The sequence below is a fragment of the Callithrix jacchus genome, chromosome Y (assembly GCF_049354715.1).
Source record: "Callithrix jacchus isolate 240 chromosome Y, calJac240_pri, whole genome shotgun sequence".
Classification (NCBI taxonomy): Eukaryota; Metazoa; Chordata; class Mammalia; order Primates; family Cebidae; genus Callithrix; species Callithrix jacchus.
This window is the reverse complement of record NC_133525.1, coordinates 11,510,588-11,536,824: the sequence shown is the minus strand read 5'-3', so window position 1 is coordinate 11,536,824 and position 26,237 is coordinate 11,510,588.

Below are 26,237 nucleotides of genomic sequence, written 5' to 3'. Positions count from 1 at the left end.
TCCAGATTCATCCATGTCCCTACAAAGGACACAAACTCATCATTTTACATATTTATGGGGTGCATATGAGTATTTGTTGCATGCATAGAATGGATAAAGATCAAATCAAGCTATTTCGAGTATCCATCACCTTGAATATTTATCATTTCTATGTGTTGGTAATATTTCAAATTCTCTCTTTTAGCTACTTTGGAATATATAAAACACCGTTGCTAACTATAGTCACTCTGTTATAGATTATTGGAACTTATTTATTCTATTTAACTGTCTTTTTGTACAGTTAATCAATCTTTCTGTATCACTCCTCCCATCCACACATCCTTTTCAACCTCTGATATCTATCATTCTGGTCTCTATCGTCATGAAATTAGTGATTTTAGCCCTCAAGTATTAGTGAGAACATGCAATGTCCGTCTTTCTGTTCCTGGCTTATTTCACTTAACTCTAGTTCCACCCATGTTGCTGCAAATGACATGATCTTATTCTTTATTTATATTTTATTTTATTTTTGAGACTTGCTCTGTCACCCAGGCTGGAGTTCAGTGTGTGATCTTGGCTCACTGTAACCTTCACCTCTTGGGTTCAAGTGATTCTCCTGCCTCAGCCTCCTGAGTAGCTGGGATTATATGTTCTCATTGTTAAATGTTCACTTATGAGTGAGAACATGCAGTGTTTGGTTTTCTGTTCTTGTGTCAGTTTGCAGAGAATGATGGTTTCCAGCTTTATCCATGTCTCTGCAAAGGACAGGAACTCATCCTTTATCATGGCTGCATAGAAGTCCACGGTGTATATGTGCCACATTTTCGTTATCCAGTCTATCATTGATGGGTATTTGGGTTGGTTCCAAGTCTGCTATTGTAAACGTGTGCATGTGTCTTTATAATAGAATGATTTATAATCCTTTGGGTATATACCCAGTAATGGAATTGCCGGATCAAATGGTATTTCTGGTTCTAGATCCTTGAGGAATTGCCCCACTGTCTTCCACAATATTTAAACTAACTTATCCTCCCTCCAACAGTGTAAAAGTGTTTCTATTTCTTCACATCCTCTCCGGCATCTGTTGTTACCTGATTTCTTAATGATCATCATTCTAACTGGCATGAGATGGTATCGCAATGTGGTTTTGATTTGCATTTCTCTAATGACCAGTAATGATGAGATTTTTTGATACATTTGTTGTCTGCTTAACTGTCTTCTTTTGAGAAGTGTCTATTCATATCCTTCACCCACTTTTTGATGGGGTTGGTTGTTTTGTTCTTGTAAATTTGTTTAAGTTCTTTGTAGATTCTGGATATTAGCCCTTTGTCAGATGGGTAGATTGCAAAATGTTTTTCCATTCTGTTGGTTGACAGTTCACTCTTATGATTGTTTCTTTTGCTGTGCAGAAGCTCTTAAATTTAGTTAGATCCCGTTTGTTTATTTTGGCTTTTGTTGCCATTGCTTTTGGTGTTTTAGTCATGAGGTCCTTGCCCATGCCTATGTCCTGAATGGTATTGCCTAGGTTTTCTTCTAGGGTTTTTATGGTGTTACATTTTATGTTTAAATTTTTAATCCATCTGGAGTTAATTTTTGTATAGGTGTAAGGAAGGGATACAGTTTCAGCTTTCTGCATATGGCTAGCCAGTTTTTCCAACACCATTTATTAAATAGGGAATCATTTCTCCATTTCTTTCTTTTTTTTTTTTAGGTTTGTCAAAGTTCAAATGATTGCAGATGTGTGGCATTATTTCTGAGGCCTCTGTTCTGTTCCATTGGTCTATATATCTGTCTCGGTACCAGTACCATGCTTTTTTATTACTGTAGCCTTGTAATATAGTTTGAAGTCAGGTAGCATAATGCCTCAAGCTTGGTCTTTTTTCCCCCCCTTAGGATTGTACTGGCTATGTGGGCTCTTTTCTTTAGTTCCATAGTTTAAGGTGGTTTGTTCCAATTCTGTGAAGAAAGTCAATGATATCTTGATGGGGAATAGCAATGAATCTATAAATTACTACAAACATCTCTATATAAATAAATCAGTAAATCTAGAAGAAATGGATAAATTCCTGGACACTTGTGCTCTACCAAGACTAAACCAAGAAGAAGTTGAATGCCTCAATAGACCAATAACAGGTTCTGAAATTAAGGCAGCAATTAATAGCCTACCAACCAAGAAAAGTCCAGGACCAGATGGGTTCACAGCTGAATTCTGCTAGAGGTGCAAAGAGGAGCTGGCACCATTCCTTCTGAAATTATTCCAAAGAATAGAAAAAGAGGGAATCCTCCCTAACTCATTTTATGAGACCAGCATCATCCTGATACAAAAACCTGGCAAAGACACAAATAGAAAATAAAATTTTAGGCCAATATCCATGATGAACATCGATGGGAAAATCTTCAGTAAAATACTGGCAAACTGGATGTCAGAATAGGGAGGCTTGGTATATAGGACATTATTATTTTCATAAGTTGATTTTCTTTCTATCTTTCTCCATAGCCTACCTATGTGTATATTTTATTCAGATAGATCCACAATGAATGACTGCAGTTCTTCTCCAATTTACCCACTACCACTTGCATTAATGTTTTCTGATAAAATCTCAGACACTACTAATGACACCTACTCTTATCTGATTATACTTTACCACTTCTAGTAGTAAGATGGTACTCTTTAAACTGGGCTGGCTTTGAGATCCCTCCTTTGCCATGGCACCTTGGGATCTTATACATCTCCACATAAGCCATGTAGGCAAACATCAATTACATTGTGACACATGTTTTGGCTAAATTCTCTACAATCCTACCTGAAACATGGCAAGACAGTCAGTCCAGTGAAGAACTATCCCAAGTCCGTTTTACATCTGCCACCCTGGTTCCAGTGAAGCATAGGACTTTCCATCTTACCCCAACTTCAGATACAGTTTCAGACTAAGAATGGTTTAGCTGTAGTTTAGAATTGGCTCTGAAAAAACAGAGTGACCCAACATCTGTGTCTTATATCATCTGTCTCTTAGGATTCGGCATCATCCTATGGGACTAGGGACATGGGGAGCTGACACCATGCTGATTTTACACTGCTGTCTGTGTAAATAATAAACTTTCTTAATCTATTCAGAGTTGTCTCTTTACTGGCCAAATCTATGCAAGTGTCACAAGCCAACTTAGCAGCTGTCACCATGCTTCTGCTTAGGTACTGCTTGACTACTTGGCCCAGATCTTATCTAGGAAACCCATAAATACTCCCAAAAGGAGTGAGATCTGCTGAACCTCTGCCTGGATAAACTAGGCCAGTCTAGCCTGCCTTAGTAAATCAGCAGCAGCAGCGGCAGCAGCAACAGCTCGATTTCAAATTTGAAAAGACTACATTTTTTCTAATCATTAGGGCTTCCTAAGATAACTCATAATTAATAAAAATCCTGTGTTGATATTTTAGGATAGGAAACAAAAGAGTATGATCTAAAGCCTTTATTATGAGCTTTAATATTATTTACAAAACACAGAAGTTTAGGGAATGCTCTCACATTCAAGATGATAGGTTCATTTTAATCTGAACATTTAGCAGTGTTACTTGGAAGTGGCAAATGTAAACTGGCAAAATTCATGCTGGATAAGCTGAAAGGTCCTGTTTATAGGTTAACTGGTACATCCTGATAGATCAAAAATTTTAATGTAAAAAGTGCTGAAGGTAAGAGAGCAATTGTTTAATATTTGGCTAATAATTGACAGACTACAGAGTATTAAAGATGAAGAATGGGAAAGATAGTTTCTTTTCTCCATAGGTTTTTGTCTTTTTTTCTCAAATAAGTCTTATTTACATCTAGGAATATTGGGTAATTTAGGATGCTCATACCAAGTTAGAACAAAATCAGTTATTTCTACTGGCCAGAAACTGTATCCAGAAAGAGAGAGAGGCATGTAAGTGTGTCATTGCTTTTGACATTTCCTTGATTTTGAAAGAAAACAGTTATTTTGGTAATGTAATGAAAATATTTTGGTTTAATTACTCATAGAAACTATTTCGAATATTTTATAATACAATGCAAGTTGTTATTTATTGATTTTTCAAAGTTAGCATGTACTCTGTATAGGCCCTGTGCTAAGCACTATCAATACAAAAATGAGTAAAACATGTTTTATGTCCTCAAAACCTATAAACCAAAAAAGCATACTAATATATTTTTTTGATGTAATGTAGCAAGTGAAATGACAGAGACATACAAAAGTATTATGGATGTATGTCACAGTATGAAAATATAAGTACATACCAAATTAATAAATAAAAAAGCATCTCTCTATATTAGAAGATGGCAATGGAGAGCAATCGATCAGGCAAGAGAAAAAGAATTATCCAAATAAGAAAAGGAGGAGTCAAACTGTCTCTCTTCACAAACAAAATGAGTCTATACTTAGAAAACCCTAACAAATCCTCCAAAAGATTACTAGAACTGATAAACTATTTTAGCAAGGTTTCAGGATACAAAATTAATGCACAAAAATTGGTAGCATTTCTATACACCAATAATGTCCAGGCCGAGAGTCAAATCAAGAACATAATCCCATTTAGAATAGCCACAAAGAAAACTAAATGCCTAGGAATACAGCTAACCAACAAGGTGAAAGATCTCTACAAAGAAACCATGCTGAAAGAAATCAGAGATGACACAAATAAATGGAAAAACATTACACATTCATGGATTAGAAGGATCAATATTGTTAAAAGGTCCATATTACCCAAAGCAATTTACAGATTGAATGCTATTTCTATCAAACTATAAACACCATTCTTCACAGAATTAGAAAAAAGATATTCTAAAATTCCTATGGAATAAAAAAGAGGCTGTATAGCCAAAGCAATTTTAAGCGAAAAGAATAAAGCCAGAGGCATCACACTACTCACCTTCCAACTATACTGTAATGCTACAGTAACCAAAACAGCATGATACTGGTACTTAAACAAAGGCACAGACCAATGGAATAGAAGAGAAAACTCAGAAATAAAGCCACACACTTACAACCATCTGATCTTTGACAACAAAAAGGTCAAAAAAAAAGTGATGGAGAAAGGACTTTCTATTCAACAAATGGTTCTGGCTTAGCTGTATGCAGAAGAATAACACTGGACCCTTACATTTCACCATATACAAAAATTAAGATTAAAGATTTAAATGTAAGGCCTCAAACAATAAAAAATCCGAGAAGAAAACCTGGGAAATATTCTTCTCAACATTGGCTTTAGCAAAGAATTTTTGGCTCAATCCCCAAAAGCAATTGCAACAAAAAGAGAAATTGGCAAGTGGGACCTAAACAAACTAAAGAGCTTCTTCACAGCAAAAGAAATGATCCACAGGGTAAACAGCTAAGCTACAGAATGGGAGAAAAATATTTGCCAACTATGCATCTCCTAAGGGTCTAATATCCAGAATCTATAAGGAGCTTAAATAAGCAAAAAACAAGTAACCCCATTAAAAATGAACAGAAGATATGAACAGAATCTTCCCAAAAAAGACGTAAACACCCAGCAAACTCATGAAAAAATGCTCATCATGATTAATAATCAGAAACTGCAAATCAAAACCACAATGAGATACCATCTTGCAACAGTCAGAACGGCTAATATTAAAGAGTCAAAAGACAGCAGATGCTAGTGAGGCTGCAGAGAAAGGGGAACACTTATAGGCTATTAGTGGGAAAGTAAATTGCTTCAGCCACTGTGGAAAACAGTTCAGAGATTTCTCAAAGACCTTAATACAAAACAATCATTCCACCCAGCAATCTCATTACTGGGTATATACCCAAAGGAAAATAGATCATTATACCAAAAAGACCACTCACATGTTCATTGCTGCACTGTTCACAATAGCAAAAACATAAAATCAACCTAGGTGCCAATCATTGGTGAAATAAAGAAAAAAATATTGTACATAAAACACCATGAAATACTATGCAGTGACAAAAAAAAATCCTTCCATCAACATGTTTGGATCTGGAGTTAGTGCAGGAACAGAAAACCAAATACCACATGCTCTCACTTATAAGTGGGAGCTAAACATTGAGCACACATAGACATAAACATGGGAACAGTAGACACTGCAAATCACTGCAGATGAGTGAGACACCTCCTCATCACTGTCCTGGTGAGGAGGCATGGGTTGAAATACTATCTTTTGGGTACTATGCTCACTACCTGGATGAGATATACCCATGTAACAAACCTGCACGTGTATCCCCTGTATCTAAAATAAAAGTTGACATGAAAAAATATGGCAACATAGTTTGTATGTTTTGTTTTGTCTCCATTCAGCAAACATTTATTAAATGGTTATTGTGTACCATGTATAATGCTTCATCTCATCCATATTAAATTGTTGCCATGTACCAGGAACTAGGCTAAGCACCATGGGTAAACCAATGAATATAGTGGATGTGGTTCCTGACCCTATGGAGCTTACAAATCATACAATATACTAGTAATAAAAAATATATGTATTAACTCAAATTATCAAAAGCACTGGTATGAAATGTACAAGGTATAGTGATAGAAAACAACTGGAGTGAAGGAAAGAGAAAACTCCCTAAGATGATCAGAAAATACTTCTCTGAGTAGGTGACTTTTCAGCACAGTCTTCAGATAGAAGAATAATATAGGCATGAAAAGAGCAGAAATAGCTCATTCAAGGGAGAAATAAAAGCATGTGTGAAATCTCTCAGGCATAAAGAATTTGAGATGATTGAGGAACAGAAAGGAAATTAGTGTGGCTAAATAGTGAATGGGCAAAGGACATTAAAAGAGGCTAGATAAGTGGACTGGAGTTAGAGAAAACAGGGTTGTAATCTATGTGATAACTATCGTAAAGTGCAGTGACAAGCCATTGAGAATTGTAAGCAGGTCAGAAACATGATATGACTTATTTTTACAATTATATAAGAATATTCACTTCTGGAAAGATCCAGTAGACATACCTTTCCCTATTTCCTCTATTAAGTACACCCAAAAACCCTGAACATTATATATATGTATAATATAAGAAGATTGAAAGGTGGAGAGAAGAAAACAGAACCAGAAGTTAACTCAGAACCAAGGAATAACATTGTGGTGAGTTCTTCAGGTTTTTAATTTTTTTACCTCATATATTTCATACTTTGAGCTGAAGAAGCCAGAAACCTGGAAATGCCAAAGATGCAGACAAAAAGGGTCTAATAAAAGCCTGCCCTATCAAAGTGACTGGGAAAGGGGCAGCCAAGAAAGATAGGAAATGTTCATAAAATAACCACTCTACTCCAACCACAGAAAAAAACCTACTCCCACCCATGCCAGCAAAGGAAAAGTAGGCAGCCTAGACTTCCACCTTTTCCAGGCTGTATCAAGGCACCCAAACCCCCCTGCCATGGTGGACAGAGTCAGAGAAGAACAAGTAGGAACTGGGACTTTTATTTCTGCCAGGCAGTAATGAGCCCCCTACCCGTCTGCAGTGTCAGTAGAACCTGGACTTCTACCTCCATCCAGCAGCAATGGAGTGCCCCCTCTCTACTGGGATGGTGTTAGAGGAGACCTTGTGGAGAGTTAAGACTTTGACCACTGCCAAGCAGTAATTAGGCCACCTCCCAGCCCATGATGTCAGCAGAAACCAAGTAGTGACCTTTAGTAATGAACTACTTTTATCCATCCTAGCCAGGAGGTATTTGTGGAAGCCAGTAGAAAAGTTAGACCTCCAACCATAGTTCAGGTAGCTCAGTAGCAATGAAAAGCCCCATCTTAGGTGTCATTGAAGGCTGAATGGGGAGCCTGGACTTTTACCACACGTGGTTGAAAGAAGGCAGTGCCTTGCTTCCTCTGCTGGATCTGTGTCACAGAAAGCAAATTAAAAGGTTTATATAAGATCAAAAGGCTCATAACATAATACCCCCAACATCTAGGTTTCAACTGAAATTTTCAGACCAATAACCAGGAAAATTTCAAACTGAATGAAAGATGATCAATAGAGGCCAACATGATTACAGAAATATTAGAATTATCTGACAAAGATAAAAGTTAAGTGATGGTTACCAGGGGCTGGGGGAAGGCAAATGGGGAGTTGTTGCCTAATAAGTAAGTTTTGTAAAGGAATATTGGAGATGCCACTACATTTTGCATGTAAAATGGTAACTTTGTTATGTATATTTTACCAAAATAAAAACATACAAGAGGCCGGGCGCGGTGGCTCACGCCTGTAATTCCAGCACTTTGGGAGGGCGAGATGGGTGGATCACAAGGTCAAGAGATCAATACCATCCTGGTCAACATGGTGAAACCCCGTCTCTACTAAAAATACAAAAAATTAGCTGGGCACGATGGTGCGTGCCTGTAATCCCAGCTACTCAGGAGGCTGAGGCAGGAGAATTGCCTGAACCCAGGAGGCAGAGGTTGTGGTGAGCCGAGATCGCGCCATTGCACTCCAGCCTGGGTAAGAAGAGCGAAACTGCGTCTCAAAATAAATAAATAAATAAATAAAATAAAAAATACAAGAAAAGGCAAAAAAGAGAAACCATAGAAAGAAATGGCACATTTTTTAAGTGTTGAAAAATAAGTACTGTCAATCCAGGATTTTATATTTAGCATATTCTCTTAAGATTGACAGATATATCAAGATATCCTCGATGAAGGAGAAATAAGAAATTTTGCCAGCAGATATGACAAAAAAAAAATGGGTAAAGGAAGTTCTCTACATGGCAAAGAAATTGTAAAAGGAGTAATAATGAAACATTAGGAAGAAAGAACATAGGAAGCAAAAATATGGATAAAGTATAGACTTTCTCTGCTTGAGCTTTCTAAGTTATGTTTTATGGTTTCAGCAAAAATTATAACATTAATGTGGTTTTCAATGTATGTAGATGGTATATATGACTAGGGAGTATAAATAGGGAAATTAAAGTCATGTAAGGAAAGGTGAGCTTTCTAAACTTCACTTGAACTGGTAAAATAATGATACTATTAGACTATGATATGTTATGTTTATATAATGTAATACCTAGAGTAACCACTAAAGAACTACTAAACAGATGCACTCAAAAACAATGTAGACAAAATGAAACTTTAAAAATATTCACATAACCCATAGAAAGGCAGGGGAAAGAAAACAGAAATGAAAAACAGAGAACAGAGAAAAATAAAATGCCACACTTAAGCTCCAACACATCAATAATTATCTCAAATATAAATGGTCTAAGTATACAAATTAAGAGTGCAGAGTAGATTTAAAAACATGACCTAACTGTATGTTTCTTATGGGAAACTCACCTCAAATATAATGATACAGATAGAATGTAAAAGGATGGAAAAAGATATACTGTGCAAATGAAGTAGATTTCAAAGGGGAAGAAAACTAAAGGGGCAAAATAGAAGGCTGGTATACTCATTTTATGTGGTGGAGAGTTAAGGGATACTTTACATAGTTAGTGGAAAAAATCATATAAATATATTCCTTAAAGTTACAATGGTAAGAAATAAAGGGGCTGAAAATTAAAAAACAAATGACATTGGGGGAAATGAATGAAACAGTAGAGGTATAAGCTACTCTTATGCCATGATGAAAAGTCCTGGAATAATGCCCCAAATTAACAAATCTACTAATAAAATCAGCTTAAATGAGGTAAAAAGGAAGTACATAAGGATGAGGCAGAGGACCATGGTTTTTTTCATTGTAAGTACTTATAAACCATTTTCATATGTATAACTTAACTAAATATATTTTATTTTTATTTATTTTGTATTGCATTTTAGGTTTTGGGGTACATGTGCAGAACATGCAAGATAGTTGCATAGGTACACACGTGGCAGTGTGTTTTGCTGCCTTCCTCCACGTCACCCACATTTGGCATTTCTCCCCATGCTATCCCTTCCCAGCTCCCACTCCCCGATGTCCCTCCCCTATTCCCCGAAATAGACCCCAGTGTGTAATGCTCCCTTCCCTGTGTCCATGTGTTCTCATTGTTCATCACCCACCTATGAGTGAGAATATGCGGTGTTTCATTTTCTGTTCTTGTGTCAGTTTGCTGAGAATGATGTTCTCCAGATTCATCCATGTCCCTACAAAGGACATGAACTCATCATTTTTGATTGCTGCATAATATTCCATGGTGTATATGTGCCACATTTCCCCAGTCCAGCCTATCATCGATGGGCATTTGGGTTTGGTCCAGGTCTTTGCCATTGTGAACAGTGCTATAATGAACATTCGTGTGCATGCGTCCTTATAGTAGAACGATTTATAGTCCTTTGGATATATACCCAGTAATGGGATTGCTGGGTCAAATGGAATTTCTATTTCTCGGTCCTTGAGGAATCGCCACAGTGTCTTCCACAATGGTCGAACTAATTTACACTCCCACCAGCAGCGTAAAAGTGTTCCTGTTTCTCCACATCCTCTTCAGCATCTGTCTCCAGATTTTTTAATGATCGCCATTCTAACTGGCGTGAGATAGTATCTCAATGTGGTTTTGATTTGCATATCTCTAATGACCAGTGATGATGAGCATTTTTTCATATGTTTGTTGGCCTCATGTATGTCTTCTTTTGTAAAGTGTCTGTTCATATCCTTTGCCCACTTTTGAATGGGCTTGTTTGTTTTTCTCTTGTAAATCTGTCTTAGTTCTTTGTAAATTCTGGATATCAGCCCTTTGTCAGATGGGTAAACTGCAAAATTTTTTTCTGATTTTGTTTGTTGCTGATTCACTCTAATGACTGTTGCTTTTGCCATGCAGAAGCTGTGGAGTTTCATTAGGTCCCATTTGTCTATTTTGGCTTTTGTTGCCAATGCTTTTGGTGTTTTGTTCATGAAGTCCTTGCCTACTCCTATGTCCTGAATGGTTTTGCCTAGATTTTCTTCTAGAGATTTTATGTTGACAGGTCTTATGTTTAAGTCTTTAATCCATCTGGAGTTAATTTTAGTGTAAGGTGTCAGGAAGGTGTCCAGTTTCTGCCTTCTACACACGGCTAGCCAGTTTTCCCAACACCATTTATTAATCAGGGAATCCTTTCCCCATTGCTTGTTTTTGTCAGGTTTATCAAAGATTTTATGGTGGTAGATATGTTCTGTTGGCTCCGATGCCTGTGTTCTGTTTTGGTACCAGTACCATGCTGTTTTGATTACTGTAGCCTTGTAGTATAGTTTGAAGTCCGGTAGCATGATGCTTACTGCTGTGTTCTTTTTGCTTAGAATTGACTTAGCTATGAGGGCTCTCTTTTGGTTCCATATGAAGTTCATGGTGGTTTTGTCCAGTTCTGTGAAGAAAATCAATGGTAGCTTGATGGGGATAGCGTTGATTCTGTAAATTACTTTAGGCAGTATGGCCATTTTCACAATATTGATTCTTGCTAACTATAAACATGGAATGTTTCTCCATCTGTTTATGTCCTCTCTTATTTCACTGAGCAGTGCTTTGTAATTTTCCTTGAAGAGGGTCCTTACGTTCCTTGTAAGTTGTATTTCTAGGTATTTTATTCTCTTTGTAGCAATTGCGAATGGCAGTTCATTCTTGATTTGGCTTTCTTTAAGTCTGTTATTGGTGTAGAGGAATGATTGTAATTTTTGCACATTGATTTTATATCCTGAGAGTTTGCTGAAGTTGCTTGTCAGTTTCAGGAGCTTTTGGGCTGAGACAATAGGGTCCTCTAGATATACTATCATGTCGTCTGCAAATAGAGACAATTTGGCTTCCTCCTTTCCTATTTGAATACCCTTTATTTCTTTTTCTTGCCTGATTGCTCTGGCTAGAACTTCCAGTACTATATTGAATAGGAGTGGTGAGAGAGGACATCGTTGTCTAGTGCCAGATTTCAAAGGGAATGCTTCCAGTTTTTGCCCATTCAGTATGATATTGGCTGTTGGTTTGTCGTAAATAGCTTTTATTATTTTGCAATATATTCCATCAATACCGAGTTTATTGAGGGGTTTTAGCATAAAGAGCTGTTGAATTTTGTCAAATGCCTTCTCTGCATCAATTGAGTTAATCATGTGTTTTTTTTTTTGTTTTTGGTTCTGTTTATGTGGTGAATTACGTTTATAGACTTGCATATGTTGAAGCAGCCTTGCATCCCTGGGATTAATCCTACTTGATCATGGTGGATAAGCTTTTTGATGTGCTGTTGCAATCGGTTTGCCAATATTTTATTGAAGATTTTTGCGTCTATGTTCATCATGGATATTGGCCTGAAGTTTTCTTTTCTTGTTGGGTCTCTGCCAGGTTTTTGTATCAGGATGATGTTGGTCTCATAAAATGATTCGGGAAGGATTCCCTCTTTTTGGATTATTTGGAATAGTTTCAGAAGGAATGGTACCAGCTCCTCTTTGTGTGTTTGGTAGAATTCGGCTGTAAACTCATCTGGACCTGGGCTTTTTTTGTGTGGTAGGCTCTTAATTGCTGCCTCCACTTTTAGACCTTGTTATTGGTGTATTCATTGTTTTGGCTTCCTCCTTGTTTAGGCTTGGGAGGACAGAAGTGTCCAGGAATTTATCCATTTCTTCCAGGTTTACTAGTTTATGTGCATAGAGTTGTTTGTAATATTTTCTGATGATTGTTCGAATTTCTGTGGAATCTGTGGTGATTTCCCCTTTATCATTTTTTATTGCATCTATTTGGTTGTTCTCTCTTTTATTTTTAATCAATATGGCTAGTGGTTGATCTTTTCAAAAAACCAGCTCTTGGATTTATTGATTTTTTGAAGGGTTTTTTGTGTCTCTATCTCCTTCAGTTCTGCTCTGACCTTAGTTATTTCTTGTCTTCTGCTGGGTTTTGAGTTTTTTTTATCTCGCTCCTCTAGCTCTTTCAATTTTGATGATAGGGTGTCAATTTTGGATTTCTCCACTTTCTCATGAGGTCACTTATTGCTATATATTTTCCTCTAGAGACTGCTTTAAATGTGTACCAGAGATTCTGGTATGTTGTGTCTTCATTCTCATTGGTTTTAAAGAACTTTTTTATTTCTGCCTTCATTTCATTGTTATCCAATCAATTCAAGAGCCAGTTGTTCAGTTTCCATGAAGCTGGGTGGTTCAGAGTTAGCTTCTGAATTCTGAGTTCTAACTTGATTGCACTATGGTCTGAAAGACTGTTATGATTTCAGTTGTTTTGCATTTGCTGAGCAGTGCTTTACTTCCAATTATGTGGTCAATTTTAGAGTAGGTGTGATGTGGTGCTGAGAAGAATGTATATTCTGTGGATTTGGGGTGGAGAGTTCTGTAAATGTCTATCAGGTTGGCTTGTTCCAGGTCTGAGTTCAAGTCCTGGATATTCTTGTTGATTTTCTGTCTGGTTTATCTGTCTAATATTGACAGTGGAGTGTTAAAGTCTCCCACTATTATTGTGTGGGATCTAAGTCTCTTTGTAAGTCATTAAGAACTTGCTTTATATATCTAGGTGCTCCTGTATTGGGTCCATATATATTTAGGATCATTAGCTTTTGTTGTATCAATCCTTTTATCATTATGTAATGACCTTCTTTGTCTCTTTTGATCTTTGTTGCTTTAAAGCCTATTTTATCAGAGTGAGAATTGCAACTCCTGCTTTTTTTTTTGCTCTCCATTTGCTTGGTAAATCTTCCTCCATCCCTTTATTTTGAGCCTTTGTGTGTCCTTGCAAGTGAGATGGGTTTCCTGGATACAGCACACTGATGGGTTTTGGCTTTTTATCCAATTTGCCAGTCTGTGTCTTTTGATTGGTGCATTTAGTCCATTTATATTTAGGGTTAATATTGTTATGTATGAATTTGATCCTGCCATTTTGATGCTTGCTGGCTGTTTTGCCCATTCGTTGATGCAGATTCTTCATTTTGTTGATGCTCTTTAGCATTTGTTATGTTTTTGGAATGGCTGATAGTGGTTGTTCCTTTCTATGTGTAGTGCCTCTTTCAGGAGCTCTTGTAAAGCAGGCCTCGTGGTGACAAAAATATCTGAGTACTTGCTTGTTTGCAAAGGATTTTATTTTTCCTTCACTTATGAAGCTCAGTTTGGCTGGATATGAAATTCTGGGTTGAAAGTTCTTTTCTTTAAGGATGTTAAATATTGGCCCCCAGTCTCTTCTGGCTTGTATGGTTTCTGCCGAGAGATCTTCTGTGAGTCTGATGGGCTTCCCTTTGTGGGTGACCCTACCTTTCTCTCTGGCTGCCCTTAGCATTTTCTTCTTTATTTCAACCCTGGTGAATCTGACGATTATGTGCCTTGGGGTTGCTCTTCTTGAGGAATATCTTTGTGGTGTTCTCTGTGTTTTCTGGACTTGAATATTGGGCTGCCTTGCTAGGTTGGGGAAATTTTTTTGAATAATATCTTGAAGAGTATTTTCCAGCTTGGATTCATTCTCTTCGTCACATTCAGGTACACCTATCAAACATAGATTAGGTCTCTTCACATAGTCCCACATTTCTTGGTGACTTTGTTCATTTCTTTTTGCACTTTTCTTCTCTAATCTTGGCTTCTTGTTTTATTTCATTGAGTTGATCTTTGACTTCTGATATTCTTTCTTCTGCTTGGTCAATTCAGCTGTTGAAACTAGTGCATGCTTCATGAAGTTCTTGTGTTGTGTTTTTCAGGTCCTTCAATTCACATATTCCTCTCTAAGTTGTCCATTCTTGTTATTTCCTCAAATATTTTTTTCAAATCTTTTTTCAAGTTTTTTAGTTTTTTTGCATTGATTTAGAACATGTTCTTTTAGCTCACGGAAGTTTCTCATTACCCACTTTCTGAAGTCTGATTCTGTCATTTCATCACTCTCATTCTCTGTCCAGCTTTGTTCCCTTGCTGGAGAGGAGTTTTGGTCCTTTGTAGGAGGGGAGGTATTCTGGTTTTGGGTGTTTTTCTTCTTTTTGCGCTGGTTTCTTCCCATCTTTGTGGATTTATTACCTGTCATCTGAGTAGTTGCTGATTTTCTGATTGGGTCTCTGAGTGGACGTTCAGATTGTTGATGATGACGTATTTCTGTTTCTTAGTTTTCCTTCTTACAGTCTGGCCCCACTGCTATAGGACTGCTGAGGTCCACTCCAGGCCCTGCTTACCTGGGGAACTCCTGTAGCAGCTGCAGAACCATGAGGGTTGCTACCAGATTCTTCTTCTGCTATCTTTGTCCCTGAATGATGCCTGCCAAATGTCAGTCTGATCAGTCCTTTGTGAGGTGACTCTTTGGATATACAGGGGTCAGGGAGCTGCTTGAGGAGACAGTCTGTACTTTATAGGAGCACTAGTGCTGAGCTGTGAGCTCTGTTGTTCATTCAGGGCTGCTAGGCAGGTAGGTTTAAGTCTGCTGTAGCAGAACTCATAAGGCCCCCCCTTTTTTTCCATTAGGTGCTCTGTCCTGGGGAGTTAGGGCTTTATTTATGAGTATCCGTTGCACTTTCCTGCCTGACGAGGAGGCAGTCTAGTCACTTCTTGCCTGTAGTGGCTATTCTGAGCAGCCATGGGCTCTTCCCTGTTGCTGTGGGCTCCACCCTGCTGCCATGGGCTCCTTCCTGCTGCTGTGTGTATTTCCTTGTAGTCCTGCTTATATCGGTGTGGTTAGAACTGCAGTGACGATGGTGGCCCTCCTCTGTAGTGGTGGACTCTCTGTTATGGCGGGTTGCCTCAGCAATTGCAGGCTGCCTCAGCAATGACAGAGGACCTCTGTAGCCTCGGTAGTGGCCGATGCCCCTCCCCCACCAAGCTGCAGTGTCCTGAGTTCAGCAGTGTTGCCCTGAAACTCTCAACCCTGAGTGTTTCCAATTGCTGTTTTGTTTGTTTTTGTGGGGGTGGGACCCACCGAGCCTGATCACCTGACTCCCTGCCTCAGTGCCCTTTTTTCTTTTAAGTTAAACGGTTGACTCTCTCCCAGGTGTTCCAGTCATCTGCTGCTAGCGCGCTGGGATCTGTGTGGTGTCCTGTGCAGCGACCTACTGCACCAGCTCAAACCACATTGCTGCCCATGAATCTCCTGTCCTGGCTTTCTGTTTAAGTCCCATTTAATCAGATGAATGTGCTAATCTGCCTTCCAAAATCTCCAATTGCCGGTTTAACAGGGCAATCAAACCAGTGTATTTTGTTTGGAGTGATGCTGCGCTTTGGCCCTGGCCCAAACAGCCACGCCAACCCAAATTGCCATGCTGGCGGCCCGTGGAGCTCCTACACCTGGACTGTGGGCAATAAAGATCTGTATGGAAATGTGACGTGCACTCATCCTCTGCGATTTCACTGGGAGCTACAATCTTGAGTTGGTCCTCCAGCGCCATCTTCCCCTCCTCCTAAATATTTTATTTTTAATAGACACAGGGTCTCATTCTGTCACTCAGGCTGCAGTACAGTGGCATGATTATAGCTCAGTGTAACCTGGAACCCCTGGGCTCAAACAATTTTCCCACCTCAGCCTTTTGAGTAGCAAGGATTACAAGCACGTACCATGCCCAGCTAATTTTTAAAAACTGTTTTGTAGAGAAAAGGTCTTCCTATTTTGACCAGACTGGCCTCAAACTCCTGGCCTTAAGAAATCCTTGCACTTCAGCCTTGGAAATCACTGAGAATACAAGCATGAGTCACTATGCTGGCCTAAAAATATTTTAAATAAAATAAGAAGTCTCTACTGTGACCTACTAGAGCATAAAGACTGAAGTCCATTGCATGGTGGTTATTTACAAGATGACCTCAATCTACCTTTGCCTCTCTATTTCCAACCATACTCTTAGCACAATTTATGTTTTAGCTACATCGAAAAACATAATCTTGTTTCTCTTCTTTATCTCTTTCTCAAGCACCATTTTCACTCATCAAGACTATTGAAATGTATCTTCCTCTATGGAATCTTTTGCAAATCAACCACTTGCTCACTTCCAAGGGTAGAATTCTTATCTGCTTTTGAGCATGTTTTATTTTTACTCCATTTATATATGCAATGGGTATACAGTAGTTTTTGAGTGGAAGTAAAATAGAACATGAACTCTCTGAATTTAAAATAGAAAAAATTTCACATATTCATAGGTAAAAAGCACAAGAATTGTACATGTAATATGAAAATATAGGGACATCCACATTTAAAAAGGGATATTTGTTAGTAGAAAAGTACAGTCTGTCCCCCTGTAAATGCTAATTGACCACAATTTATGACAAATTCTCCTTTCTCCCTGACTTCATGAAAATTCATCATATGTCTCCTAAGTCAGAAACCTTATTTTCAGAACCATATATTATTTCTAAGCTTGTCTGAAGCAGCACAACTTTTCTCATTAGAGAAAATGTTCTATATCATTCCATTATAAATTAATTCAATTTTTATGAGATTTGAAATCTGATAGGAGAAATACAAATTGGTTGATAATGAAAATTTTACAGCATTTTCTTGCTTTCCAAGCAAATAATTTTGCAAAAATCCTATATGAAAGCGTAATTATCAAGCTATTTTCCATTAGCTTGTGGGTACTTTTAATTTTCAACAAAAGAACGTTGTTTTGTTTTATTTTTGGCAGATTATGGCCATTACAAGAAGGGGTGTGTTACTACTTGTTTGCTTTTGAATTTGTCTAGATTTTTAAATTGTTATCAATGATTGGTTGTTCTGATATAATGACTCTTAGGGTACCAGATGTCTGGCAATTTGGAAATAAAGATTTATGGCTTTATATCTGCATAGCTATTAATCTGAATGTGTAAATTCAAAAGGCAAAGTTAAGGATGATTTTAGTAGCAAAACTTCTTAATTTTTGTTGAAGTGTATGCCCTCATCAAAATTATCTTATAGAGCTAGCTGCATAAATTACATTCTTATAACTTACCTGAAAATAAATTTTTTATAAAAAATATCACAATTTTACCAAAACATGTAGAATTGCAAAGCAATGTGCCATACTTAGAGAGACAGCTGAATTAAGGGTGAGAAGAGTTAGAATTTATGTATAATTTCAAGTTTAGGGCTCTATAATATTGTGTAAATTATATAACCCCACTAACCCTTGCAATTTTCTTTTTTTTGTATTTTTTTATTGCATTTTAGATTTTGGGTACATGTGCAGAACATGCAAGACAGTTGCATAGGTACACACATGGCATTGTGTTTTGCTTCCTTTCTCCCCTTCACCCACATTTGGCATTTCTCCCAGGCTATCCCTCCCCACCTCCCCCACCCACTGGCCCTCTCCCTTTCCCCCCAATAGAACCCAGTGTTTGGTACTCCCCTCCCTGTGTCCATGTGTTCTCATTTTTCATCACCCGCCTATGAGTGAGAATATGCGGTATTTCATTTTCTATTCTTGTGTCAGTTTGCTGAGAATGATAGCCCTTGCAATTTTCATTGGAAATATCGGGATTCTCATCCCTTAGAATTGTCAGGAGGCTCAAGTGAAAAAATTTATAGTCATTATAATCTATACGAATATGTAGTAATGCTGTTATGCAAGTTGTGCACCATTCATAGTATAAAATAACTAAATATCCTCAAAACTGGATACTCATTGAGGTAATCTTTAAGGTTAACTTTAGTAGTCGAAACTCATTTGAAACCAAGTCTAACCAGTAAATTTGATACTCCAACTACAGAACACTGTTTTTGGCTAAAGAAAAAAAAGAATAACTATAAAATAGACATTTAAAAAATAATGTCACTTTAAATTACTGAAGGCAATGTTTTAAAAGTTCCTAAATATTTTGAATTATATGAATATTCCACAAATGACAATTTTGAGTGCTTATCACCAGTGGATTATATTTCCTTGGTTATGTTTCTCACAAGAATTTCTTTATCTGCATTTTAGGAATATTTCCACATAAGCTCCTAGATTATTCTATCTTCAATCTTATGTTTGGTTTGAAATACTACTCTACAAAAAATTAAAGTAGAGCACAAAATAATCAAGTATATTTGTTTTCAAAATGAGAAATCAAAATATTCATTCATTTGCTGTGCAGAAGCTCTTTAGTGTAAATAGATCCCATTTGTCAATTTTGGCTTTTGTTGAAGTTGCTTTTGGTGTTTTAGTCATGAAGTATTTGGCCATGCCTATGTCCTGAATGGTGTTGCCTAGGTTTTAATCTAGGGTTTTTATGGTTTTAGGTCTTATGTTTAAGTCTTTAATTCATCTTAAGTTAATTTTTTTATAAGGTGTAAGGAAGGGGTCCAATTTCAGTTTTCTGCACAAGGGCTAGGCAGTTTTCTCAGCACCGTTTATTAAATAGGGAATCTTTCCCCCATTGCTTGTTTTTGTCAGATTTGTCAAAGATCAAATGGTTGTAAATGTGAGGTGGTATTTATGAGGCCTCTGTTCTGTTCTATTGGTCTATATATCTGTTTTGGTACCATTAGCATGCTGTTTTGGTTGCTGTAACCTTGTAGTATAGTTTGAAGTCAGGTAGTGTGGTGCCTCCAGCTTTGTTCTTTTTGCTTAGGATTGTCGTGGATATATGGGCTCTTATTTCCTTCCATATTAATTTTAAAGTAGTTTTTTCTATCTCTGTGAAGAAAGTCAATGGTAGCTTGATGGAAATAACACTGAATCTATAAATTACTTTGGACACTATGGCCATTTTCATGATATTGATTCTTCCTATCCGATAGGATGGAGTGTTTTTCCATTTGTTTGTGTCTTCTCTTATTTTCTTGAGAAGCGGTTTGTAATTCTCCTTGAAGAGGTCCTTCCCATTCCTTGTAAGTTGTGTTTATAAGTATTTTATTGTCTTGTAGCAATTGTGAATGGGAGTTCACTTGATTTGGCTCTATGTCTATTATTGGTTTATAGGAATGCTTGTGATTTTTGCACACTGATTTTGTATTTTGAGACTTTGCTGAAGTTTCTTATCAGCTTACGGAGTTTTGGGGCTGAGACAATAGGGTTTTTGAAATACACGGTCAGGTCAGGAACTAACATCAGAGTGAACAGGAAACCTAAATGGGAAAAACTTTTTGCAATCTATCCATCCGAGAAAGATCTAATATCCAGAATCTATAAGAAACTTAAGCAAATTTACAAGAAAAAAACAACCACATGAAAAAGTGGGCAAAGGATATATCAGATACTTCTCAGAAGAAGACATTTATGCAACCAACAAACATGTTTTAAAAAGCTCATCATCACTTGTCATTAGAGAAATGCAAATCACACCACAATGAGATATCATCTCACTCCAGTTAGACTGGTGATCATTGAAAAGTCTGGAAACATCAGATGCTGGTGAGGATGCAGAAAAATTTGAATGCTTGAGTGTAAATTAGTTCAACCATTGTAGAAGACAGTGTAGTGATTCCTCAAGGATTTAGAACCAGAAATACCATTTGACCCAGCAATCCTATTACTGGATATATAACTGAAGGATTATAAATTATTCTACTATAAAAATACATGCACATGTATGTTTATTGCAGCAGTATTTACAATAGCAAAGACTTGGAACCAACCCAAATGCCCATCAATGATAGACTGGATAAAGAAAACGTGTCACATATACACCATGGATTACTATGCAGCCATAAAAATGAATGAGATTATGTCCTTAGCAGGGACATGGATGAAGCCAGAAACTATCATTCTCCACAAACTACACAGGAACAGAAAACTAAACACTGCACGTTCTCACTCATAAGTGGGAGTCGAGCAATGAGAACACATGGACACAGGGAGGGGAACATCACACCTCAGGGTCTGTTGGCATGTGGAGTGCAAGGGGAGGGATAAAATTAGGACAAATACCTAATGCATGCAAGACTGAAAACTAGATAATGGGTCGATGGGTGCAGCAAATCACCATGAGACATGTATACTTATGTAGCACATCTGCATGTTCTGCAAATGTATCCCGGAACTTAAAGTATAATAATAATTTTAAAAATAATATAGGATGTTGATGTTAGCTGAAACAAAATATTGCAAGACACTTGCCTGAGCAGTTGTTCTTATATGAATATATCACATATATAATTATAATGCTTGCCAATACTTCTGTTTGGTGTACCCCAGGTTTACTAGTATCTTCAGCACCTCCTAGTCATCAATTATATATTCTGTTAACATTAAATATTAAAACCTTTAGTACTAATTTCAGCTTTTTCCTCAAACTGGCAAATTTTTAAATCCGTTTTTAAGTTTTATAAATTGCTCGTCAATAGATCACTGTTCTTCCTTCTGCATAAAAAAAAGCTCACACCATCATGTACTGTTTTTCTAAATGGCTATCATAACTCTAATAAGTAGATTAAAGGTCAAATACATATGTTAACCTCCAAATATATGCAAAAAATGAATTTGGCATAATTAAATATTTGATCTGTATTTTTAAAATGCTAATAAGATATAATAAAAAATACTGCCTTCTCAAAATAATCGTTTGGATGACTTCTGGTTTTGACAAGATGGAGTAGCCTCATTCCTTCTATGTCCTCCCACTCACAACTAAGTAACCTAGATCTAACAATATATACAAGCATAGGAAGACTCTGAAACATTGAAAGAAGTAGGTTGATAGCTAGGTAATTTTTTACTTGAGGAAATACACAGTGGTGAGTTTTCTGGATTTCCTTATTACTTCCTGTATATCCTGGACAGAGTAAGGCAAAATCCTCCTGTCCAGAACTACCAACAGGCAAAGACAAATAAGTTCCAAGAAAAACCAGTCTCCCCCTCCCAGCAAGCCAAAAGATCTGGAAAAGTGTGGCCTAACATCAGAAACTTTTTCTGGCAATACCTAAACTATACAAGACAAACAACAATGGAGAAGCAACACCTCACTCCCTCTGATATTCCATTTGGTGCAAGTTACTGGAACTCTAATTTCTGCACTGGATAGTGTCTATAAGCTGAATGGGGATCTTATCTTTTGTCCCTTGCCCAGTAGTGGCAGGCAGTGGTTATCCAGTTCCCCTGTAGAAGTAGTATTGATTGGACCAAGCAGGTTGCATATCTTCAACCCTCTGCATGGTAGAAGCATGTAGTGCTCTGATTCCTTTACTAGAATACTATTGGTTTTGCTGGGATGAGAGAGAGGAACTTTCATTCCCCACCTGGCAGGAGCATGTAGTGTTCAGACTCCTCACCAGAGTCATTTCAGTGGTATTCAGTGGTGAGCTAAACCTTGAGTTGTATCTAACAGCTATAAGACTTAATGAGGTGGTTGGGAGTGGTGCTTGCCACCAGTAGGCTTCAGTACTCACCACCTTCTCCATGTCACAGGGCACAGTGACAGCTGTAATTTCACTCCCACCTGAGACTAATAAGACTGAATAAGGCAGTGCTAGTCAGAACTAGTAAGCACTCACTGCCTACCCCTGGTGTCAACAAGTCCAGTGCAGAGCTGAACCTCTAAACTTGCCCAACAGTAATGAGACTCAATGATGTGGTATTAAGAAGGCTAGACAGCTCTTCTCTTCTTTCGCTGAAGATGACAAAGTGGTCCAGTAGGAAGTTGAGTTGCTCCACCCATCTGTCTGTGTCCCACTTTCACTAGGAAGCTATCTGTGGGGGCTGAGAAGAAGCTTTTATTCCCACATCTTCCATGAGGCAGTGTAAGTAAGTGGCCCACTTTTGCCTGAGTGGTATTGGCAGGACATTCACCCCAGCTGTCATGGCAGCTACACCTAAACAGATGGATTGTCTGTTAAAATAAAGAAGATTAAATAGGATGCCTAGTTTTATAATATAATATCGAGAATATCCAGGATACAATGAAAAACATCCATTATAATACAAACCAGGAAAATCAAACATGATTAAGAAAAAACAATTAATGGATGTAACACCAAGAAATATTAAGTATTGGAATTACCTGACAAAGTTTTTTAAAGCAGCTATCATAAAAATGTTTCAATAAGAAATTACAAATTATTTTAAATAATGAAAAGTTGGAAAGAAATTAATTTTCTATTTTTTACCAAAGAAATAAAGCTATGAGAGAAATAAATGAAAATCATAGATATAAAATTAGAACAATCAAAATGAAACACAAAATTGCTATGTTTAGGAATGGCCTAAAAGTCTCAGGGTCTTCACACTCCAAGGCCTATTGGGAATTGGTGGGTGGTCAGGTCCCTGTTCTCACATCTGTGCAGGCAGCCTCTACGGCCTTTTCCTGCACAGAAGAAGAACAGGAAGTACGTCTTTCTCATGAGATCAACAGGAAGCGTGTCCTGCACAGGGGACACACAGAAAGTGTATCCTGCACAGAAGAAGAACAGAAAGTAGGTCTGTCTCAGGAGAGAATAGGAAGTGTGTCCTGCACAGCAGAATCTCAGGAAAAGTGTCTTCCAGAGAAAAAAACCGGAAGTAGGTCTTTGTGAGGAGAGCAACAGAAAGCGTGTCCTACACAGGAGAAACAGAGAAAGTGTGTCCTGCAAAGGAAAAGAACAGGAAGTATCTCTGTGTGAGGAGAGTAATAGGAAATGTGTCCTGCCCAGGAGAATCAAAGGAAGTGTGTCCTGCAGAGAGAAAGGACAGGAAGTAGTTCTGTGTGAGGAGAGCATCAGGAAGAGTGTCCTGCACAGAAGAAACACAGGAAGTGTGTCCTGCACAGAGGAGGAACAGGAAGTAGGTCTGTCTCAGGAGAACAACAGGAAGTGTGTCCTGAGCATAAGAAACACAGGAAGTGTGTCCTGCACAGAGAAGGTACAGGATGTAGGTCTGTCTCAGGAGATCAATAGGAAGTGCGTCCTCAACATGAGAAACAGAGGAAGTGTGTCCTGTATCGAGGAAGAACAGAAAGTAGGTCTGTCTCAGGAGAGCACAGGAAGTGTGTCCTGCACAGCAGAATCTCAGGAAGTGTGTCCTGCAGAGAGGAAGGACAGGAAGTAGGTCTCTCTTAGAAGAGCAAGAGGAAGTATGTTCTGCACTGGAGAGACACAGAAAGTGTGTCCTGCACAGAGAAAGTACAGGAAATAGGTCTGTCTCAGGAGATCAACAGGAAGTGTGTCCTGCACAGGAGAAACAGAGAAAGTGTGTCCTGCACGGAGAAAGTACAGGAAGTAGGTCTGTCTCAGGTGATCAACAGAAAGTGTGTCCTCAAAATGAGCAAAAGAGGAGGTGTGTCCCGCACAGAAGAAGTACAGGAAGTAGGTCTCTCTTAGAAGAAAAAGAGGAAGTGTGTCCTGCCCAGGAAATTCACAGGAAGTGTGTCTTTCACAGAGGAAGAACAGGAAGTACCTCTGTGGGAGGAGAATAATAGGAAGTGTGTCCTGCACAGGAGAAACACAGGAAATGAGGTCAGCACAGAGGAAGAACCGGAAGTACGTCTGTCTCAGCAGAGAAACAGGAAGTGTGTCCTGCACAATAGAAACACTGGAAGTGTGTCCTGTACAGAAGAACAGGAAGTATGTCTTTCTCATGAGATCAACAGGAAGCGTGTCCTGCACACGGGAAACACAGAAAGTGTGTCCTGCACAGAAGAAGATCAGAAAGTAGGTCTGTCTCAGGAGAGCACAGGAAGTGTGTCCGGCACAGCAGAATCTCAGGAAAAGTGTCGTCCAGAGAGAAAAAACCGGAAGTAGGTCTGTGTGAGGAGAGCAACAGAAAGCGTGTCCTACACAGGAGAAACAGAGAAAGTGTGTCCTGCAAAGAAAAAGAACAGGAAGTATCTCTGTGTGAGGAGAGTAATAAGAAATATGTCCTGCCCAGGAGAATCACAGAAGTGTGTCCTGCAGAGAGAAAGGACAGGAAGTAGTTCTGTGTGAGGAGAGCATCAGGAAGAGTGTCCTGCACAGAAGAAACACAGGAAGTGTGTCCTGCACAGAGGAGAAACTGCACTAGCTGCGTGGGCTTTCCACACGGGGCCTCTACTCACCAGCCAGGTATTTCGGCTCAGGCTCCGTGGGCTCATCTGTGGTCACCCTGAGGGCAGCCTTGGATACAGACCACCCCATGCGCGCATCACAGACCACCAGCCACAAGGTGATGGCGACAGAGTCCAGTCCCTCCTCTTCCAGACCAGAGAGGACTGGCATCCCTGAGCAGGGTACTGGCACCCCTGGTATTGGACGAGGAGTCCCACGTGGTGGAAAAAAGGCCTGACTGTGCAGGTAGCCCTCACCAGGCGACCAGACCTCATGCAGCCTGATGCAAACACAGCATTATGAGGTGGGATTTGAACTCACGAGGCACTCAGGCTCTGCAAGAATGCCGGGAAAGACAGCCGCCTGGCCCAAGGTTTCTGAGGGCAAGTCCAGGTTTTGGGGGCGGGGGTCCATATCTAGAGGAGCTAGGGCACTCTGCATAGTACATGGCACAGTAACAAAATAAACAACAACCACTAACGATTATTATGCTGAAGGGGGACACGTTGGGGCCTCCATATTGACAGGTCTCGAAATTTTCAGGTCTTAGGAATTAAGTGGTTCTATGACAATACTTTGGAAATTATTATTATTATTTTTTTTGAGACGGAGTGCAATGGCGAGATCTCGGCTCACCGCAACCCCCGTCTCCTTGGTTCAGGCAATTCTCCTGCCTCAGTCTCCGGAGTAGCTGGATTACAGGCACGGGCCACCATGCCCAGCTAATTTTTGAATTTTTAGTAGAGACGAGGTTTTACCATGTTGACCACAATGGTCTCGATCTCTCGACCTCGTGATCCACCCACCTCGGCCTCCCAAAGTGATGGGATTACAGGCTTGAGCCACCGCGATTGGCCGGAAATTCTTGATATGACATTGCTAGGGAAGCTTCAGTCACACATTATCAGGGCTGTAGCCTGGTTGAGGTCATGTCTTCCTACCCTTCAGGCAGCCTCAGATCCACAAGTCCATAGAGTTGTTCAGAGTATTTCTTTATTATACTTCTAATATCTGTAGACTCTGTAGTGATGTTATTTCTCTAATTCTTGATATTGGTAACATATGTCCTCTCTTTTTTCCTCGATTGGTCTACCTAGAGAGTTAATTTTGTTGATTTCAAAGAACCAACGTTTGGTTTCATAGAGTTTCTCGATTTTCAGTTTCTATTTCATTAACTTTATTATTATTATTATTTCCTTTCTTCTACTTGCTTTATGTTTATTTTGCTCTTTATTTTCTGGTTTCTTAAGGTAGAAGAGTAGGTTTCTGACTTGCTATATTGCTCCTTTTATAATATAGCCATTTAGTGCTAAATATTGCTTTTATTGTCAAAAGACCTTTTTCTGACTTTGGTATTCTAACATTTGATACTTATTATATGGCACGAAATATGGTCTATTAAGGTAAATGTTCTTTGTAAACTTGTAAAGATGTATATTCTTCTATTATTGGGTGGAGCATTCCAATTAAATGTGTATTACACTTTGTGATTTTGTTGTCATTGTTTTGTTTTGTTTTTTGTTAGTGAGCTA